General features: G+C 41.1%; 1 long non-coding RNA gene across 2 annotated transcripts in view; it reads left to right on the forward strand.

The window, feature by feature from the left end:
- Positions 1-2,305: 2,305 nt before the first annotated feature.
- Positions 2,306-22,968, forward strand: part of LOC138690359 (uncharacterized) — a 36,454-nt gene continuing 15,791 nt past the window's right edge. Inside the window, exons 1-6 of one of the 2 annotated variants that reach the window (XR_011329222.1) lie at positions 2,306-2,539; positions 10,599-10,683; positions 11,849-18,152; positions 18,714-18,916; positions 19,859-19,976; positions 21,183-21,268. This is a non-coding gene — a long non-coding RNA (uncharacterized lncRNA). The remainder of the gene's footprint in view (positions 2,540-10,598; positions 10,684-11,848; positions 18,153-18,713; positions 18,917-19,858; positions 19,977-21,182; positions 21,269-22,968) is intronic. The other variant, XR_011329221.1, reaches the window with a different exon arrangement.

The raw sequence follows: 22,968 nt of genomic DNA on the forward strand, positions 1-22,968 counted from the left end.
ATGATTGCTATTTAGATGCCCAAAAGCTAATAAACAGCATTTTAGCTTGAGTTTACCATTACATAGTTATGAATAGCTGGATTAAGGTAGTATTGGTTAACATCTTCTTTATCGAAAAGCACCAGGCAAGAGGAACAGACATTCCTTTGTCTTTTTTTCTTTTAATCTCTCAGCATCGACAATGTACTAATAGAGGAAAAGGGTTACGAATGTCAGCTCAGCCAAAACAGAAAGGGGTAACAGCTGCTGGTGCTTCATTATTACCTGAGAACAGACAAAAAAGGGATGGGAAACAATGGAAATTCCTACACAGGAATTCCAGGCCTTCTGGCTTACTTAAGGGAGAAAGGTAAGACAAGCTGAGGGTTTTTTCCACAGCCTAAGGTTAAGAAACTTTTAAGTCCTGCTCCTCCCACATCCACCTTCCTTCCAGCTATGTCCTCCTGTTGCTTTATTCTGCGTTTACTCCGGCGGCGATTTAATCAACTTTCATGGAATAATGGGAAACAAAACCAGAATTGGGCAATAGCCTTTTGCTGGGTTAGCAAGTTGAATTGGTATAGTGCATGAGCTGGTGAATGCCAGAGATGGTGCAAAGTGGGAAGGAACTGGGAAGTGAGAAGTGGGAAGCTCCGGGAGCGAGGAGGAGAGAATGAAGAGCAGTGAGGAAGGATGGAAACGAAGACGAGACACCCCCATACAACTGCCTGGTAAGTAATCTTAAGCCTATTAAGAAATCATGTATTTAAGAGGCCGTCTCTCTCTTGCGGTGCCTCTACGTAAAGGAGTTACACGTTCTGATTTTGTAGAGATTTGCATCCCTCGAGCACACAAACTACTGCCTAAAGTGCAAGATGACAAGAGACTCAACCAAGATCCGCAAACTACAGCTGCTCCGGCATACAGAGCCGTGAAAATCAGAGCAGTAAAAATCTGCCGGACGGCGTGTTCTTGTGGTGCGGTTGGTTTTTTCCTGGTGACTCCGGACCGACCCAACAACATCTGCACTGTCTTCTGCTGGAGAGCAGCGTTCCCCAGCTGGAATCCCAGGCCCCAGCACCGCCTGCCTCCGCGCCCTCCACAACCCCCGGGTACCCCCCCGGCCCGGCAAGGGCCGTCCCCTCTCCTCCAACCCCTCTGGTGGGCAGCGAGGCTCTCTTCCTCCTCTTCCTCTCCTTCTTCCTCCCCCCTCCTTCTTGCTCTCCTTATTCTTCCCCTCTTCCTCTCCTTCGTTCTACCCCTCTCCTTCTTCCTCCTCCTCTCCTTCTTCCTCCCCCTCTTCCTGTCCTTCATCCTACCCCCTCCTTCTTCCTCTCCTTCTTCCTCCCCCTCTTCCTCCTCCTCTCCTTCTTCCTCCCCCCTCTTTCTTCCTCTCCTTCTTCCCCCCTCCTTCTTCCTCTCCTTCTTCCTCCCCCTCTCCTTCTTCCTCCCCCCTCTTTCTTCCTCTCCTTCCTCCTCTTCCTCTCCTTCTTCCTCCCCCTCTTCCTCTCCTTCATCCTAGCCCTCTCCTTCTTCCTCTCCTTCTTCCTCCCCCTCTCCTTCTTCCTCTCCTTCTTCCTCCCCCTCTTCCTCCTCCTCTCCTTCTTCCTCCCCCATCTTTCTTCCTCTCCTTCTTCCTCCCCCTCTTCCTCTCCTTCTTCCTCTCCTTCTTCCTCCCCCTCTTCCTCTCCTTCTTCCTCCCCCCTCCTCCTCTCCTTCTTCCTCCCCCATCTTTCTTCCTCTCCTTCTTCCCCCCCTCCTTATTCCTCTCCTTCTTCCTCCCCCTCTTCCTCTCCTTCTGCCTCCCCCTCTTCCTCTCCTTCTTCCTCCCCCCTCCTCCTCTCCTTCTTCCTCCCCCATCTTTCTTCCTCTCCTTCTTCCCCCCCTCCTTATTCCTCTCCTTCTTCCTCCCCCTCTTCCTCTCCTTCTGCCTCCCCCTCTCCTTCTTCCTCCCCCTCTTCCTCTCCTTCATCCTAGCCCTCTCCTTCTTCCTCTCCTTCTTCCTCCCCCTCTCCTTCTTCCTCCCCCCTCTTTCTTCCTCTCCTTCCTCCTCTTCCTCTCCTTCTTCCTCCCCCTCTTCCTCTCCTTCATCCTAGCCCCCTCTTTCTTCCTCTCCTTCTTCCTCTCCTTCTTCCTCCCCCTCTTCCTCTCCTCCTTCCTCCCCCTCTCCTCCTTCCTCCCCCCCTTCCTCTTCCCCCCCGTTCCCCCTTCCCTCCCCCGCCCCGCCCACTGGGCGGGTGCCGAGCCGCCGTCCGGCCTCCCGCTTTCCGGCAGCCAATCGGAATCTGCCGGGGGGGCGTGACCAGGGCGGAGGGGGCGGGGCAGGCGGCTGGTGGGCGGGGCTCGCCGTCACCTCAGGGCCGCCCGGCGGCGGGGCCGGGGCTGCCGCTGCCTTCGTCGCCGTCGGCGTCCTCCGCTCCGGGCCGGGCCGGAGGCGGGGGGAGCGCCGCGTTCCCCGCCCTGAGGTGGGGTGCGGGCCGGGAGGAGGCGTCGCCAGGCCGGCGGAGGTGGCGCCGTGGGCCGGGGCGAGGCGTGCCGTCACCCCGCAGCGACGCCTCAGGTAGGCGGCGGCGGCGGCGGCCCTGCCCGGGCGGGCCACCGTCCGTCGGGGAGGGCGAAGGGGCCGTTGCGTTGTGGGAGCGGCGACGGAAAGGGGAGAGAGCCGGAGGGAGGCTCGGCCGCCTCCTTGTGCCTCTGGGCGCGAAGCGTGAGCGGGGACCGGCCTGCGCTGCTGGAGGCGTCGGGGGGGACTCTGAGGGTCCCTGCCCGGGGCTGGGGGGGGGGGCGCGACTCCGAGGGTCCCTCAGCCTGTTCCAATGCCTGACAACCCTCTCGGGAAAGGGATTTCTCCTAATACCCAGCCTGAACCTCCCCTGCCTCAACTTGAGGCCGTTTCCTCTCGTCGCTGTAGGTGCAGCGTTGTTCGGCGGACGCGTTTGTAAACTACTAACCTGAAATACCTTATTCACTGGTGGTGAAAAAGTAACTGCATGCCGAAAAAAAGTGCATAGAAAATAAAGTACATTTGAACTTGCTGGACTTCCTTAATTCTTCTAACCGGCGTAGGAAGATTTTAAGCTGTAGCGCGTTTACGGGCTGTGAATGCAGCCCATCGGTTTTACCAACTCAGTTCAAAACAGCAAGCTTATACTCAGGTGTAACAAAGTGGTCCTTAAAGTCCTCTAAATTGTTACCGTGTTGCTCTACTAAAGAAAAGGAATGCGTGACCATCATCTTTAGCCATGAAGGTGTCTTGTCTTTTTACCTGCCCGTGCTGTCTGCCTTTTCAAAAACTGATAGAACAACAAACTCTCTTGAGCGTTGATGGTCTAGCTGGTTTTATTTCTGTTTGTCTTCCCAAAATATTTGCGTCATATTGACTATGAATGGGATGCATTTCCTTTCGGTATCAGTAGGGAGTCTTTCTGTTGGTTTAATGGGAATTGGATTAATGACTAAATCATGATTCAGAGTCATAGCCTCTTGATAAAGAACAGGTAAAAAGTCTGATTCTGAATAGTGGTGGATTTCTTAGAATAAACAGAAAAAAAAAAAAGAAACTCTTAAACAGGATCTTATCTTCTCACATTAAGGTCCACAAAAGTAAGGTCAAATCTATACCATTGGGGCTAGGTAAGATGAACACAAGTTTGTATTGGTACTAGCTTAAGAACTGATAAGTGTAAAATCTGCGCAGGTGCTATGAAGGGGGACACATGGTTGGGACGTATATAATTATGTTCATGTGCAGATATGTTATTACTATGGTATTCTTGAAGTATAGGTTATATAGCATGTCTTTGGCTGCTTATGGAATAAGGGATGTCCGCAAGAAGGAAGAAAATAGAATCAAAAGGCAAAGTAGTTGCAACGTTCATATCTATCATTGTGTTTACCATCTGAACTTTTGTGCTTTCTTCTCTTAATTCCTATCCATTAAATAGCACCTTTATTTACATTATACCTTTGTCACTTGAAATACCTGTACTCTGAATCAAAAAACACAGAATCATAGAATATGCTGAGTTGGAAGGGACCCATGAGGATCATCGCGTCCAACTCCTGACTCCACACAGAGAAACCTAAAAGTTAAACCATATGTCAAAGGGCATTGTCCAAACGCTCCTTGACCTCTGACAGGCTTGGGGCTATGACCACTTCCTTGGGGAGCCTGTTCCAGTGTTTGACCGCTCTCTCAATGACAAACTTTTTTCTAATACCCGATCTGAACTTCCCCTGACACAGCTTTATGACATTTCCTCACATCCCATCTCAGTTTCCTACTGTTCTTTCTGCTTATTAGGAGATATTTTTAAAAGTTTTTTTCTTCATTTCATTGTTCATAGTAAACATAATTGTTCCTTATATTATAAGGAGTTTTGTAGCTCAAGCATCTTACCTTTTTATTTTACCTATGTTAGACTGTTAACCTGCCATTCTCTATGTTACCTGTTTAGGGCCTGATTTTGTCACCATTATAATATATGGCTGATCATCTGTGTAAGCTATTTTTCAATTCTTGACCAGTTTTTGGAAATGGAGTAATATTTTACTGCTAACCTAATATAACTCATCAATCTATTAAAGTCGTATCGGTTAGTTTGAAATTAACATTCAGTAATTTCATTTATGTTTTTTAGGGTACAAGAAAAAAGCTCAAAAGTCAAGTTTGAAAAGCAGCAGGGCCAGATAAATGGAACCTCCTTTAAAATAACTTCCAAAACTGAGGTCAGACTTTTTTCCCATTATCACCTTCAGAGCAACCAATCTTTTTTGGTAGTAGGTCCAGGAATGATTTCTTCTTGTTTCTTATGAAATAACTGGCTTCAATAGGATAACTTGTAGAATAAATTTCAACTTATTGCAGTAATGGTAAGATTTGGACCTTAGAAAGTCTAGTGTCCAAATAAGCCATAAGCATGCAATGCTTAAGAAATTGAACAGCACCAAGAAGAGTCTAAGATGACAAGAACACTTACCAGACAACAGAATTAATGAAAAAAATAGCATGGAACAGTTTACATAGCTTTCTCCTATTTTTTACCTGTCAAGGCAGGTGTGTCAGTCTCATAATGAGTGCAGTGGGTAAATTGGCAAGGACTGGCAGTTGGTTTTAGCTTGTCTGTAACATGGAATGTACCAATTTCCTAGGATTATTCAGGACTGTAATGTAATGTATATCTTAAGTAAATTGGAAATACATTGTCTCAATCTTCCTGCTCCGTTCCTGTGGAACACTATAGTTCTTGCTTTGGTATTTATCTATAAGTCTTACATTTGTTATAGAGTACTGGGTAGTATTCTGTGTTTTCTTGTGTATGGAGTAGGTGTTCTGTGGACTCTTCTGGACTGGGCAGTGCTTTCGCGGAGACCTGTGACCGTGGAGAGCTGAGCTGGAGGACCCAGGTTGTTTCTTTGGTTGTGTCCGTGTTGCTAAGTAAGTACAGCCAGAGGTTCTACTTTCTACTCCCAACAGCATAAAATGTTCATATCCACAGTACCTCTGACCACACGTCATGCCCTGGTAGCTCTAAGACAATGTAGTAGTTTTTTTGTCTGGTTTTTGTTCAAAGTACATGATAGGCTGGAACACAGTCTTTGTATTATTTCAGAGTGGTGCTTTCACGAACTGGGACAAAGAGGATGTGTTTTATGCTTAGGTTGTGTCATGAAGGCCTGTTGATGGCTATATAGTGGAGAAGGGAGCAAAACTGAACAGAGTCTTCTCTAGAGTGGCTGTTGGGAGTGGTCCCTGGTGTATGCTGTCCCTTGGACTGTGCTCTGGCCTTAGGTAGGAGGGGGCAAGTTGGTACCCTTCAAAACTGTACGAGGAACTATGGTAGACTTTAGCTCTCTCCTTGGCCCTGCGTTGTTTAGCAGTTTAGAAGAGATGATTAATGTGACGAACTGTCATCCTTCGTTTTTTAAAATGTGATGAAATGTCATGCTTCGTTTTTTGAATATTGTAGTAAATTTCATAAACTCTGCACAAGCACCGTAGCTGTCTGTATCCTGGACCACATCAGAAGCAGTGTGGGCAGCAGGTCGAGGGAGGGGATTCTGCCCCTCTGCTCCGATCAGGTGAGACCCCACCTGCGGTACTGCGTCCAGATCTGGGGTCCTCAGCGCAGGAGAGACATGGACCTGTTGGAGCGGGTCCGGAGCGGGGACACGAAAACCATCAGAAGGCTGGAGCACCTCTGCTATGGAGAAAGGCTGAGAGAGTTGGGGTTGGAGAGTTGGAGAAGAGAAGGCTCTGGGGAGACCTTATTGCAGCCTTTCAGTACTTAAAGGGGGCTTGTAAGAAAGGCAGAGAGAGACTTTTTACCAAGGTCTGTAGCGACAGGACAAGGGGCAATGGTTTTAAACTGAAAGAGGGTAGATTTAGATTGGACATAAGGAAGAAATTTTTTACGATGAAGGTGGTGAGATGCTGGAACAGGTTCCCCAGAGAAGCTGTGGATGTCCCATCATTGGAAGTGTTCGAAGTCGGGTTGGAGGAGCTTTGAGCAACCTGGTCTAGTGAAAAATGTCCCTGCCCATGTCGGGGGGGTTGGACTAGATGATCTTTGAAGGTTTGATTCAACCCAAGTCATTCTATGGTTCTGTGAATCTGTGATTCTATGATTCTACACTATATAAAACTTCTAGTTGTTTGCAGTCATAGTTAAGTGACACATGTTTAGGGGAGGACAGAATGTTTTGGGATTCAGATGTCTGCAAGAAGGTATGCTGTTTAAGTAGGTACACCGAGGAGTTTGCCAAGAAATACGTTCTAACAAGTCCATCATTCGTATACTACATATTAATAAATAACCACTGATGAAGTGATCTTTGTTGGCCAAGAAAAGCTTTCAGAGATTGGCCTACAGTTTTAGACAACTACCTATCCTAAATAAGCCGGATTGGGAGCTTTTGGTGGAGGTCTGTCAAAAGTTTTTTGCAGCTTTTGGTCTAATGCTAATCTCAAATCAAATTCTGTAAGTATTAATTAAAAGTGGGTGGAATGGAGAGAGTGTATTTAACTAGGTGTATTGTCCATTGTCGTGGTTTAACCCCAGCCAGCAACTAAGCACCACGCAGCCGCTCACTCACTCCCCCCCATCCAGTGGGATGGGGGAGAAAATCGGGAAAAGAAGTAAAACTCCTGGGTTGAGATAAGAACCGTTTAATAGAACAGAAAAGAAGAAACTAATAATGATAATGATAACACTAATAAAATGACAACAGTAGTAATAAAAGGATTGGAATGTACAAATGATGCGCAGGGCAATTGCTCACCACCCGCCGATCGACACCCAGCCAGTCCCCGAGCGGCGATTCCCCCCCCACTTCCCAGTTCCTAAACTAGATGGGACGTCCCATGGTATGGAATACACCGTTGGCCAGTTTGGGTCAGGTGCCCTGGTTGTGTCCTGTGCCAACTTCTTGTGCCCTGGCTGGGCATGAGAAGCTGAAAAATCCTTGACTATAGTCTAACCACTACTGAGCAACAACTGAAACCATCAGTGTTATCAACATTCTTCACATACTGAACTCAAAACATAGCACTGTACCAGCTACTGGGAAGACAGTTAACTCTATCCCAGCTGAAACCAGGACATCCATTCACCTTAAATTTAGGTCTGTTTCGTTCCCATTTTATTCTAACCATATGATTTTTGTCAGGAATGGGAGGAGAAGGTTCTACAAAGTAATGGCTATAAATTAATATGCCAAGCATATTGGATGTGGGAGTCAGCACCAAATACTTTCCTCTACAGATCTTCTCCCGATTGTCAGCAATGCTTGATAATGTAATGTAGCCCATCTGAACTATTTTTAAGGAGTGGAAAGGTTAATCAGATAATTCTTTTTCGTGTTTAATGTTTTTATCATTCATCATAGTAATGGATATGAAGACTAAGAAATCTTCAGATCATTAATCTTTTAAACATTAATATTGTTTAGACATAGCTAGAAAAGTAAACTCTGTCTACCGTTACAGAAATTTGAAATACAAGTTTGATAAAATAAAAGTTATCCTCACAAGATTAAAATAATCTAATTAGCTTCCAGAGTGCATTGACTGGACATTAACTGGGGGAAAATGAAATGTTACTTTCTCCAAATCTTTTTGACATCCAATCCTTTACAGTCCTGTTAAAAACAAAGAAATCCACACTCCGTATAAAACTGCTAACAAGTCCCTGCAACAAAACACAGTCAAAATTGGATTTTAAGTAGATGTTGAAAGTCGCTAATAGAAGAACCAAGATTCACAAGAAGAGAAGGTGGTTTTATACAGAGTTCTTTTTTTTCCTGGCTAGAGTGACTCAGAAAAATGAATCGCCCACATCTGTGTGTAAGTTGCATTCTGCTCATACACTGAAGGGTTAATGTGTTTCATCCATGTTCTGTTCAGTGGTTTTTTGCAGTAGCCATAGTTGTACAAATTTTGCAGATTTTTTTTAAGAAAGGGAGTGAATTAATGCTTTGTTATTATGGGAAGGAAGCACAGGAAAAAGTATTTTGATGTTCTGCCAATTTTCAAAAATTTCTCTTTAAAGGTAGTTTTAAGATAATAGTGTCAGGGACTGTTTATATTACCTTTAGCAGGATTTCTCCAACAAATGCATACAAGCCAAAGAGAAGTCATTATGTTAAAACAGACCTTGTAGTGCTTTTCAGTGCAGTGGGATTTTTTTTTTTTCGTAATAGAAATGTGATTTTGCAGCCATACACGGTTCTGAACAATGTGCTCAATGCTAGATTTTCAGAGCAGTACAGACAGTTTCTCTCAGAGATTTTAATTGCAGGCAACATATTACCTACTTGAAACAAATTAAGGTGAAAAGGAACAGATTCATTATATTGTCAATGTAGAGACTTAAGCACAGTACTTGGTACCAGAATTTTTACCATGTGAACATCTGATTCTAATGTCGGTTACCTTAGCTACTTGACAACTGACTGTTAGTTGTGCTCACTTGTCCCTATGCTCAGGACAACTACTGTTTCTGAAGTGCTGATTTCCTCTCTATCTACTTAATGTTTTGCTCAGCTCTCAGTAATGATGCATAGCTGTTAGAAATTAATCTGTTACTCTGTCTTGGGATCCTACCTGCAGCTGGGTATATGCATTTTCATGGGCACTGCTGCAAGTTCATGTGGGGCAACAATCGTCCTAGTTATGCTCCTCTGCCCAATAAACTAATGCCGTACTAGGTCTTCCGTCTCTTTGACCCTCTGACACTAAGAATGGCTGTCCTGCTTGAGGCTAAGAGTCCATCTAACCAAGTGTCTTGTCTCCAAATAGGTTGCAGCTGCCTCCTCGCAAAGATGGTCTTGCAGTAGATTTTCTGCATTCTTCTTTTGAGGAGTAGAAGAGGAAATGCAAGAAGCAGTATTTGAGCCGGAGATTAAACACTTATTTCCTGAGTGTGAAACCTCTACGTTTGCTTTATGCATGTGTCTGTGGAATGTACTGTCTCTGTACCCTTACCCATCTTTCTGACAGAAAAAAGCAGTGGTCATAAATGGCTGCCTCCATATGATAACACTTCACTGAAGTATTCACAGAAACACAAAATTACTATTTTTTGTGCAAAAAATCACCTCTTCTGTTGGCTTTGAACCTGGATACTACTTGTTTAGTTTCATGGAACCCAAGATTTATTTATTGGAAGAGAAAGTTAACAGTTAGTTGTTATTCTTCTGAAGAATGATCTTCTTGAGTAGGATATCCACTCTAAAGTATTTCTTTTACAGACTGAAGAGTACTACCTAGGCCACCTAGTCGTTCCTTGAACAAGAGGTGTTCTATAACTTTTATCATCCTAGTTGCTTTTCTTGGAAACTTCTGCATTTAAATTGTATTATTTTTGAGATGAGAGAGGCAGAACTGCACATAATTTCAAAGTATGGGTGAACCATAAGCTTGTAAAGTGGTGTAATAATGGTCTTGGGTTTGTTCTCTGCTCATTTTCCTGAGAATTCCTACTATTTGATTTGCTTTTTTGACTGCATATTGAGATCACAGTTCTGAGAAAATATATATCATGTCCTCAAGACCTCAGTTCTGAGTAGTGATAATAAACTAGCAGTGATAGGATTATTTTTTTCCACATGCATGACTTTACACTTGCCTGCACTGAATTTTATCTGCCATTTTATTGCCCAGTCACTCAATATCCTAAGGTCCTTCTGTAGTTCTTCACAGTTTACCCTCTTATGTAAAAACTCTGATTGCTTTGCAGTATCAAGCAGACCTTCTCACCTTATTGCTCACCACCTCCTCTTCCATGAATATAGATGGAATAGGATAGGTCCCATCACAGAATTCTGCAGGACTTTACTGATGAACTTCCTCCACTGGGAGCACTGATGGTTTCAGTCTTACATGCTGTTTCCTAATATTTAACTTGTTATTCTTCCATGCAAGGACTTTCCTCTTATCTCATGATTGCTTAGCTCCCTTAAAAGTTGTTGGGAAGGGGCTTTGTTAGAATCCCTCCCTATGTGTTTTTCACCCCTTCAGAGACCTGCAGGAGATTTGTAAAGCCAGATGTACCTTTACAGAGGCTGTGTTGACTTCCCAAGCAGAGCAGATTTATCTAAATATCCATTCTATCCATTAGGTATCAGCACAGAATTCAGTGGCATTGCTGAGTTCTCTGGGATCTCGTTTGGATTCATGTGAACATGAAAAAAATTGTTGAAAGGGTATGTTAATTTTCTTACAATGAGGTTGACACCATTTTTTGCCAGCTTATCTCCATGGATTTCAGTGGTACTATTCTGACTTCTAGGACCTTGTTTTTCCAACACGTGTGTAGCAGTAGCTAAGTTAACTGCTTGCCAGATGCGTATTCAGAGTGACCTTTTGGCTATGCTGGTAAGAAGTAAACTGTTTAAGGTTCACCAGTATGCCATGTAGTGTCAGTACAGGTGTTACTTTTGAGGTATTTTATAGCTCTTGACGTTCATCTGCAGTTCTCATGCAAGTGTATGCAAAGGAATTTCCAAAGGCATCACTGGAAATTGGGACCTAATGGACGATAATTTTTCTTGATGATTGATTCCTTACCTGCTGGTTTTGCCTTTGAAAAATGTGCACCCAAGAACTTCTGTGGAAGGCCTATAGGAAAGCAATTCCTGAATGGAATGATGGTAAAGCTAGAAGATACACTGTGTTCAGGATAAATGACTACATTTTTCTTTAAGAGTCTAATTTAGGGGAAAAAAAGAAGAAGATACTAAACCAGGATTTATTGGCCAGATGAAAAAGGGAGAACTGGAAGATATTAGATAAGGTTAGAAAAAGTCCATTAAATGTTTAAAAAAAAAAATCTGTGCCTTGGAGATATTGGCATTAAAATAGCTACAAATATGTTACGTCAGTTTCAAGGTCATTAAAATATTTTTTTGATCAATCAGTTCACGTTCCAGGAAACAATTATCAGTATGGGTTGGAAAAATAAAGACAGGAAGATTAAGGACACCTAATAATATCTGACACTACACAATCATAAAATTATCATACAAAGTGTAGGATCTTTAAGGGTTGTGTAAGCAAATGGAATTCATTCTTGCCCCTGTTCCTGAGGTCTGAGATTCTCTATACCGGACTAGGAGCCCAGTTCTTGCTCTGTGCAAAGGTGTTTTTTGAAGTCATGGAAGGGATCTCTAGAGATCATCTGTCCAGTGCCCCTGGCTCAAAGCAGCGTCAGCTGAAGCTGGTTGTTTAATACATTGTCTAGCCCTTTTCTGGGTATCTCCGAGGATGGAGACTCTGCAACCTCTCTGTGCAACCTGTTCCAGTGTTTGACCACCCTCACCATAAAAATATTTTTTTTCTTACGTTTAAATGCTATTTCTTGTATTTCAGCTTGTGCCCATTGTCTTTTGTCCATCCACTGGATACCACTGAGAAGAGTCTGGCTCCATCTTTGTATACAGTGGGATTGAGTGCACCCTCACCAAGTCTGCAGATGATACCAAGCCGAGCAGTGCCGTTGATGCGCAGGAGGGAAGGGATGCCATCCTGAGGGACCTGACAGGCTTGAGCAGTGGGCCCGTGTGACCCTCATGAAGTTTCAGAATTCTAAAATCTTTTGGTTGCAAAGCCAAGTTTATAGCCTACTGTGTTGTGTCTAGAGAGAAAAAAAATCTGCAATGTTGGGGACTAATTCTCATTTCAGATGTGTATTCTCCATTGTGGTGAAGAATTAGTCAAAAATAAAGGTGGGTTTTTTTCTTTTTTTTTTCTCTCTCTTCTCTTCATTTTGGAGATGACAGAAAATTGGAAGTTGCTGTGGGTTTGAAGTTCTGGTTGGGCCCTGAGTAATAGTGGTCAGGAGTGAGTAATGTTAAGACTACTCTGTCAGGTTTGGGTCGCTGAAAAGCCTCATATATAGGCATTAGTTTCCAGTGATTGTGTACGTTAGTTACTCAGCTGTTTTCTTCCACCAGTTAACCAGATGCTGTATAGCTTTTAAAACATCAATTTGCTCCTTAAAATAAGACTATCCTGAAAGTGTGATCTTGCCAAGGTCATTTCTGCACATTTTGCAGGTGTCATTTACCAGCAGTGAATCGGTGTACCCTAGGGTCTGGAGCCGAACACTGAAAGGTGTAAAACAATTCAAGTTTTCACTGTCATATTAGGGTAAGCACTTGTGCTGATCTGGGGACAGGATTTTCTAAAGAGTCTAGGGAAGGTAAGTGCTACAATTCTTTCTAATTTCTGAGTTTCAGGTGCCTAATTCCTCTAAAATCTCTTAAAAAACCTGACTTTCATGACTGAAATCATACAATAAATTAGATGCCACTGATTTCCGTTAAATTCTGACTTCAGATGTAGTATTTGTATATATATACATATAATTTATATGTATATATGTGTGTATCTATATACAGCTATAAAGCCCTTATCTTTCCTCAGTGTTCTCTCTTGAGTGGCAATTTCAATTGCCTGCCAAAGGTAATGCTTTGCTTTGATAACTGCTAATAAAAGTCTATATGCTTTAGTGAATATGATTAATATGAAGTCAGAATTGATTAAAGAAATGAATATATTATCAAGAGTGAAGAGTAAAAAAATGAATGTATTATCAAGAGTGAAGAGTAAATAGAAAGTGGTGAAATAACTGGAATATTGTAACACATTTTTTTTCTAAATATTTCTACTAGATAAAAGCCCAAAGGAGTTGGTCATCCAAATCAGCAGCATACCACAGTTTTGACTCCCTTTTTCAAGTGATTTGATGGAAACTGTAGGCTGATTAAGGCTATTTGTAACAAACTAAAGCAGGTCATAAGACATTTTGTACCGTATTGTTTTAAGATAGGAAGGGAAGGAGAAATACTTCTTACTGAAATTATGAAATAGCTTATTAGAAACAAGTGCCACCCTAGAACCGGTTACAATAAAAATGCTTGGATTTTGTGCTCCTTGTGGCAAGGATTATCTGTTGCAGCGTTAGGAATCTGGGCTTGATGACCACAGTTGTTCTTTTGAAAAACCATGAAATTTAAGAAGTAGTGTCACATCTATTCTTTCATTTCTTAATTCTCAGTGATAAGGCTTTACAGGTATCCTGCAGTATGCAGCAATCAGGGAAGCATGTGTGAAACCAAATGGGAATACCGATAAATGCATGTCATAGGTGTCTGCCAAGGCACTTAAAAATCTCTGCATGGAGTTCAGCTAAAATGCTTTATGTGGAGCAACTTGTTTTCTGTTTCTTCATGCCAGTTTTACCATCCTACTCTGCAGAACTGACTGCTTGCACCTACTTTCCAGCAAACACAGATCTAGTCATTAGTGACTAGTGACTGTCTCATCTTCCATGCGAGAGTGATGTTTTTCTAATGTCTGCTCAGTCTTATGCTCACACTGCAAGCCAACTGGACACCATAGTAAGCTCAGCGTTAACATCATTAGTAAGGGTGTTAATACACCTTGCCTGTCAGCACTGCCTTAACTGATGCTACACAGCTATCACGTCATGTAAATTGGCTTAGTATCTGGGCAAAATGATGGTGTGTCCGCCTATGCAGATCAATGCTTCTTATCTTTGAATCATTGTCCTTACTACTACTGGGAGAATTATTTTACTCTTACAGTTTTCTTGGTCATGAGTTTCCAACAGCAAGTTTATTTTCCGACATGAAGAAAAAAACAAAAACCAGCCAGGTGGAATAATGTATTTCAAGACAACTTATGAATTTGTTTACTTCAAGGAGAAGCAGGGCTTAGTTGCTCTGAAATATTAGGATCACTGGTATGTTCCACATTTTCACAATGGTAATCCAGGAATGATTTATTTTCTTGCATGAATTACTACTCAGTTTAACAAAAGAGCCATTCAATAAATATCTGATAGCTGTAACTAATTGGTACTCATCACTGATGATAACTTTTAGTAAACTAATGTAATTAATGTAAAATGTGTTTGACTTCTGATGAAGCATGAAAAATTAGTAAATCAATTACATTAATATTCATTACTAATCTGCTTCTTACAATCTCTTCTTCAGATAGTGGCAGCTAATATATCATCCCTTTTGTGTACTGGAAATGTTGGGAGTTGGTTTACCTTTAATCTCATTACAGGTACCTGGATGACATAGCATTTTGTTTGTAATAACTCTTTGTATGTTGGATCATTATTATTTGTGTAATTCCAGCTTATCTCTATAAAATTCCCATATTTTCCCATGTTTTTCATTCACAGTTAGAAGGCTGACCTTTTCTTTGTTCAGGAACTCACCATTAAACTTTCTTTGGCACACCTAGTAACTGTCACTTCTGCTTTTCTGTTTTGTTTTTTTTTAAGCTGTTGCTCCAGGTTGCTAGTTCCCTGAAGCCAAATAAGGGAGCCCCTGTAATGACCCCAGTAGATCTCAGGATAAGTGTTCATTTAGGAAACCTATAAATTTGCTGTAAAGGTGGACCGAGTTCCTAACCTTAGGGACTTACAGAAGATGTTTGCACAGCAGAGAACTGCAACATTCTTGTCATGTACTTGGAACAAGTGAATCTAGAAGCTCTGGAAGTAACTCGTTTCCAGAAGAGGGTAGTGATTTTTCAGAGATCCCACTGCATCACTGCACAGTAGAGCTCAGCTGGGCATGCAGCTGAGTCCCAGGGGAATCCCTGATACCAGTTTCATGAAATTCTGCTGATTGTACTTCTCCTGTAGCCAGGGGTTGGACTACTTAGCATTTTCTGTTCTTTAGCATTCCCTGTCCCTACTTGGCATTCCCTGTCATAACTGGTTATTTGAAGAAGCTCCAGTAAAGGACCTACTTTGAAATGTTTGCTAGCCATGTGTGGCTCAGATGATTGGCAATCTAGGACGTATAGCTTTTTTTGCCAATGTAATACCTGTAAGTAGTTTGAGAATTATTCTTAAATCAATATTTGATTATGTGTTAGCATCTTTCATTTAATCAAAGTTGTTTCACCACAACCCATCACAACAGGTTTGGTCCTTATAATTTCAGAGGAGCCAGAGTAACGTGCTTTCAAAGTAATGCTCCCATTAATTCTTGTACTGCTGTCAAAATATGTCATGTTCAACCCGATTTTTAAGCAATCTAAACATACTCATATTCACTAACATATTCAGTTCTTCTGAGAAGGATGCAGATTATGTTGTAAGACATAGCAGTTTCTTTCACGACAGATTCAGTTCACAGTGTGTAAATTTGTTTAAGGAAATTAATTGGGCTGGTTTGGACTTTCTAACTTCAAGACAGCAAAAAGTTTACAAGTTTTGCAACCATCCGAATAGACTTTGTTCTTAAGTCTAGCAGCTAGTAGGTTTTTAGTTCTGGGTCAAATAAATCCATGAACTGATGTAAAGCTTGACACTGAAACTTGTATGCTTCCAAGAGACATGAGTTCATCCAATAGCTCACCGCTACCAAAACTCTCTTCTCTGTCCCCGTTCCTGATCATATGATTCTTCCTTCTCATTTGCACAAGCTGTGGCACTAGCTAAATCTTTTTCTGAGCCAATTCTACTCCTTAGGATTATCCGCTTCCTCTTTTCCCTATGCAGAAATGGTCGGAGAGGACTATAAGCTTATGCCTGCACTGTTCTGACAGATTTTAGAAAGAATTTCTGAGATTTGGAAGACTGGTGCAGGGTGGAGCGTTACTTGGTTTCATATTCCTCACTCCCAGAGTAGTTCTGCACCTCATGCAATTAAGCGTGTTTTTTTTTTTCTTGTTACACATTCCAAAAACCTCTGCTTTGCTAAATGATCCATTAAATTTAATAGGAGAGCAGTACTGCTTACCAGCTGGTGACTGATTTGCCTGTGTAAAATGAGCTCCTAGTAAATATTCCAAAGGACAGAAAAAAATACCTAATTGACAAAAGTCTTCTTGATAGGCATAGAACTGAAGATCCCAGAGGGGAAGGAATTGCATTTATTGTTTACTTGTTTCTATAAATGTCAGTGACTGCTTCATTAATGTATTTTCAAAGTAAGTATGGAGAAAAAGAAATAATCTGTTTTTTAAATTCAGATCAATCCATTATGGTGAACTTTAAAGAAACAGCTGAGCCAGTCTAGTAACTGCAACTTCTGGGAAGGGGGTGTCCTTGCTCTGCTTCTGACACAGTTCCACCTGCTCCTTTGTACCAGCTTTATTGTTTTGCTGGACCTTTCTGTGATTGATTCAACTTAGTAATGTAGCCCAAGGCTGCCTACCCACCTAGAGCCGGGGTAACCCAACTACCGTTGAGTGTACAGCAGGAGCAAGGCAGCCATTCACCAGCCGTAAGCCTTTAGATCTCCTGAGTTTGTCTTAATGCGAGTTCAGTCCGAGGCTGTTGGGTTTTTTTTCTAGACCACTGTGGCTGTGCAAAGGCAGGTGACAAGATTGTTTTAGCACAGTACCTACCGTAGCCACGTAAATCTTTGTCCTGGATTCAGTTGCATGGGAGAAGGACTGTGTTCTCAGTACACTATTTTGCAAACAAATAGATGGAGTAGCGTGTGGATATGTGTGGTCCTGTCACATTTCCCGTGTCGTGATGTGAAAAGTCTCTTTTTGACTCACGGTTCTTCACTATGGTCCCTGTTGAGTGATGTTCTGGGACAAAACGCAACCTTGATGTTATACTTCCATGGGTTACTCCTAGCTTTACCAGCATAGTAATTAATTATTAATGTTAGAAGATAAGGAAGGAGAACCCATAATGTGATTTGGATAGATCTGGGAATAGGGTATATTGAATAATTCTCATTTACTTTTACATTTCTAATAGAATGCAGAATTTAATACTGTATAATTTTAATGCGGACAGATTCCGTAGCATGTTTCTAATTTATCACTCTCTGAAATGTTATGGCATTAAAATTATTATGAACAATAATAGGTTATTAATTTACCTTTCCCACTTAACTTATGTCAAAAGGTTTATGCATAAGAGGAAATATTTTAATCGTAACTACTTGCAGATAAGATACTGTAATAAGATATACTGATAGGTGTAAGTAAACCCCTCCCACTCTGATACATTAATATATAAAAAAAGACATTTCTCTTTCCTCAAAGGAGGTAAAAACAGAGGTAAGAAAAAGAGTAGGATTACTCTGGGTTAGAATTCTTACTTCCAGCACTGCATCAGGAAACAAAAGCTTGGGGCTACAGTGTCAAGGAATTTAGAGGAAAAGAACAAGTAGAGTTTAGCCAAAGAAACAGTCCATAGCTCTAAATGTTGTCAGAACTATTTTTTAAAAGCAGAATGTTTGGGTTGTTTTTTAAAAAAGGGGATCAAGATAACTGGAAGTAAAGTTTAGTCATATTGAGCAAAGGCTTTTTATTGGGCAGAACAGGGGTAACTGGGAAAAGAAGTCCAAAATGAAGGCAAAGACGTCTGTAGCAGAATTGTTGACAGCAAAGGCAAGGAGGTTTAAGCTCTGTCATCTGTGCTGTTGGCCTGACCTTTGTGTGGCCTGGGGAACTGGCTGGAAGTGTCTTCCCTTCAGCACTTCAGTTAGGGTGTTCGAAGCATTCCAAGACAAGACTAAACTTCCAGACGGATGAAACAGAAGTAATGGAAGTGATATTAAATGCGGATTAAACATACTAGCTCTCAGTCGATATGACGTTCACGTACCCTATCTCATTTCTTTCTGGATCCTAGTGGCTCTTGGATCTCATCTGGGTAAGTCAGCTCTTAGGTGCTTGCTTTATTATTTCAAATACACATTCTTATGGCATTGGAAGATTATTTGTAGGATGCGTGAAACATCGTTTGAGTCAGTTGTTGCATATTTAGCATGATACCAATTTACAAGTGTTAGAATAAGCTGTCTTCTCAAAAATGTGTTGTATCTCTGCATGTGTAGTAAACTGAATTGGCTCTCCACGGAGTCAGATGAGCCCCAGTGCTGACAACAGGTAGTACCTAAATGTGCGTGTGACTGTGTGGGAGGAGAATGAGGAATTAGACCTGTGTATTTCATCCAGATAAACGAAAGCCTAAGATTAAACTGGAAAGGGTCTCTTTCTTTCTGTTTCATCCAGTAGTTGTCGGGGGTTTCTGCCTCGGCGCTTGCCCGACAGCTCGTTTTCCTCACGTTAACACGTGGGGCCTTAGCCAAGGGATGCTCTGAATCCGAGTGCAGCGTGTTAACCCTTATACTCGATTTCTTCTTGAAAATACTGCTGGAATTCAAGATTTAATCTTCTCCTGAAATGAAAACTTACTTTCCTCCTTTTTCAGACCATTACTGTCTAATCAAAATGAGCAAGTATCTTTTTGCTAGTCCCGGTGTTCTCTCTTGTACTTGACTGGCCAGTGAACAACTCCTTTTCTCTCTGTGACTCGTACGTGTTTCGTGGTGAAGTGTGCTCCACGCTGGGTTTTGCATTCTGTTACCGTGCCTGTATAGAAACAAACCCAACAGAAACATCTACATGTGACAGGTCTGTGTAATCTGCTACTGTTTCTTGCCTACACGTAATAATGATGAACCTCTTTGGAGTGATAATGTGGTGTGATTTGTTCCTGAACTTCTCCAAAGCATGATGTCGTAAAAGGGAAGTAACCAACTATTTGCCATACAAAAATGAGCTTCGTGTGGGCTGTTCTGACTTATTTCTTCAAATGCTATTCTGAGATAACAAGCTTTCCTGGGGAATTTTCATCTGGAGTGCGGCAAGTGGTTTGCTGATGCACAGCAGCCAGCAAAATTAACCTGATGAGCTGACTGTGTTGAATGACATACCAGTTCAGAGATAGAAAGTTGTGCCTTTTTAATGTTAAGGATGTTGCACTTAATTACAGACTAATGGGAAAATGAAATTGTTGTTATTACAGCATCAGAAAATGAAACTTAATTGAAAATTGATCCTAAACTTGCTGTTGAAATAAAGTATTTTTTTTTTCATTTTTATTTTTCAAAATTCAGTGTGTGAGTCTCCAAGATACTGAGGAATTTGTTCTGATCACTGTTAAAATCTCAGTTTTCTGAGAATTAGAATCACCAGATGAAGTTTACTGTATCTCATTTGAATTAATCCAGTTTTGTTCAGCAGCAAACAGATTTTTCATTAATACCACAGTTTTTCTCTAAGAACCAATGGAAATACATTATTTTTTATTATAATTTTACAGAAAGGTAAGCAATTAGAGCTTTTCTTGTTTTCAACAGCTATCTAGATAAAAACTACTTAAATTATTGACACAGTATAATGAAATACAAATATACCACTTTGCTATCTATAGTTTTTGGAATTCCCTCATCAGTCATTTAATACCATGCATCAGTGACTGTCATCATTACCCTCTTTTTCTGTCCTTGACCTTTTATTGAGTTGATTGACTTTAATTGATTAGCAAGAACTAAATGTTGTACAAATGTTCAGTTTTGTAGATGAAGCAGATGAGTTCTTTTGGAACACCAACCTGTTCCGAAAAGCCAGCTGCTGAACTTCAGCATCTTCTCCAGTTGATGCTCATGGTGATCCATCCTCCATGTCATAGGTACTGCCCCTGTGTATTTACATAGTATAGAAAACTAAGAAATACACACGTCCCCCTTACGTTCATTTTACTGGGAAAAATTACAAACTGCTAACCATTGTACTTTTCAGGAATGCATCTTCAGCAGACAGCAGGGTATGACATAATTAATTTTTTGTGTGTGTGATTTGGGTATGCTGCTTTTTCAATTAGTAATTAAAGGCATCATTTTTAAAAGGCTGTTTTAACTGACTGATACATTTCTTTACATGCATGTTGTTACAAAATCTAAGAACGCTTAAGCCCCATGAGAGTCTAAAATACATGTGCACTAAGAGGGAAATACATATTTTATGTAAGACTTTTTTCTAAAACTAATATAACATGTGAATCAAGTGTAACACTGTTGCTTTTAGCTGTAATACATTTTTAGTCTCTAGTTCAATGAGAATTTTTTAGCTGAAACTGAGATTAGGAACTATTTCCATTAGGCACATGATGCATTGCTCAGCTCAGAGAAAAGATAATCTTCAGGTTTTTGAATCAGTTAGGTGTGGTGGGAACGGTTGCCCCATGATAACACTGTCTACATTCAGAGAAGGTACAGTGCTGTAATCTGTAATTCATGTCTGTTTATATTAATGCATTTTAGCCCAGTGCTGGGGGAAGAGAAAGCAGTTTATGCTTGATAACTTTATAGTGAGACAGAGCGCTCCAGACTTCGCTGTTCAAGCTAAGCTGAGAAGGAGCGTGACAACTGTCCAGGACTAAGGAGACTGTTGTGTTTAAGCCGGTGTGATACGGCCCTTGATCTGTGTTTAAGCAACATATATCCATTGCAGTCCAAATTGTCATATGAGTTACTACAATCATTACTAGAACAAGAGATTCCCAAACCATACTGGATGCCGCACCCACAAATCCTGTTCTGTCAGGAACTTGTACACCACTGGACAACGCAGCAGGGATCGTACCACGGTAGTTTTAGCTTCTAAGGCTGCTCTTATTAACATAACTGAGCAAAGTGGCTATAATGCAGGTGAGAGTTTGGGACTCCAAAAAGCATGACTACGTTTTCTTTCATTTTCAAAATGCTGGAGAAAGGAAGAAGCTGCTTAATGCCAGTCTTTAGCTGTCTGCGTCAGTATGACAAAGAATCAGTTTAGAATTTCAGACCTCATTGTTCACAGTCCACTAAAGCACCTCCGTTGGTGTTTTCCTCTCCAGGATCCATTCAGTTCTCTTTAGAAGAAAGTCCCTGAAGTAGTGGGTGGCTGCAAGATGCTCTGTGAAGGTGAAGCTGTGAAATACTGGTAAGGGACTCCAAATACTGACAGCTATGAATCTCGTCAAGGGACATCGTGGTCTGACTTTTGTTGGCTTTCTTTTAGAACAGATTCCTTGGGCATGCTAAAATTTTGCTGTGAGCATTCTTAGGGGACTTCTGCAAGGAACAGGCAGCATTCTATATCCCCTCCCTTATGTGGAATACTTAGTGGAAAAAATACTGTGTTCTGCAGCGCACAGAGTACAACCAGTTGTACAGAATGATTTTAATGCATATCAGATTTCTTCGTATGGAGACGAAGTCCTCCATATCTATTAATATGTTTTCAGTGAACCATGTGGGTAAAATACATGCTAAGTTATAGTATATGATTATTCTTCTCAAAATACACAGAAGAGGTCACTAGAGGGAGAAATTTAGAAATGCCAGTCCTTCATGTCACATGTAAAGAAAGAAGCCTTTACTCTGTTTTTTTTGCTGAGAGAATTGAAGATGACGTTCACTGAATTAATCATTCAAAAAAAAATAATTCAACTTACTTTTTTAGAGCATCTTCTCTAGTACACTTTCAAAATCAAAGTTGAGTTGTAGTATTTTGATATTTTGATACAGTCTGGGAAAGCCAGTATAGAAACTTGACTCTCAAATACCTCAATTTGATTTTTTTATCTACTATTTATCCTTTATAGAAAGTGCTGATAAGCAAAGTAGTTAAGCATAGGTGTGATATACTGCTGTGTATATATGTACATACAAGAAGTAGTATATGTTTTAAAACTTGTTCATATAATACTGCATAATTCAACTCTCTGAGCTATTAAATTATTTGTTTTGTATAGCAATTAACTTTTCCTTGAAGTTACCTGTTAACATTTATCACATAAGAGTTCTGCTCTAAAATGATTACTTGTGAAAGATTGTGCTAATTTTCGACCTTGTTTGTAAACATAAGAAACTACACTCCACATGTTTCCTACTTACTAAACAAAAGGGGGGAAAGTAGTAACCTATCTGCTTTTTACTGTAATAGCACTTGAATTGGCACTCACAGCAAGTATAAATAAACTAGCATTAAATCTGTAATCTGAACGCTAAGAGGCATGCTGTGTTCAGTGTCTTTGTTTTGCAAATGAAATTGCATGAAATAATTTCATACAGTTATATTTTACCTTAGAGTGTTTCTGGTGTTTATTAGGATAATGAATAAAGATCGGGGGGGGGGGGGGGGGGGGGAATTGGACCTTTGTGAGGAAATCTCCAAATATCCTTAAATGTGTTAGAGCAAGGAGTGGTGGTTACTCAGCAGATGGTGCTCTTTGCTTTCAGCTGGTATTCAGCCTGTGCTATGGCAGGACACTTGGTTGTTTTTTCCTCAAACAAAACCAAGGTCCTGGTTAAACCTGATCAGAAAATGGAAAGTGTGTTCTGAAAAAAAAAACCCAAAAAAACCCAAACCAGATACTGTGTGTAAGGTCAACAACTGAAAACTTTCCACTCGTAGCCAAAAATAAACCAATTTATGAGTGTCATAGAGCTAGTAAACTAAGTACTTGCTTCCCTTGGGATGCTGTACACTTGAGATACTGCAACATTTCAGTGTATAAATTTACATTCTGAGTGTATTTTTCCAATTTCTGATGATAGTCTCATTGACTTACAGAGCATAATGTTAAGAACAGTAGTGTTTTCTAATTTTCCTACAGGTCCTTTAATTGATACATATGG

The sequence above is a fragment of the Haliaeetus albicilla genome, chromosome 21, assembly GCF_947461875.1.
Source record: "Haliaeetus albicilla chromosome 21, bHalAlb1.1, whole genome shotgun sequence".
Lineage (NCBI taxonomy): Eukaryota > Metazoa > Chordata > Aves > Accipitriformes > Accipitridae > Haliaeetus > Haliaeetus albicilla.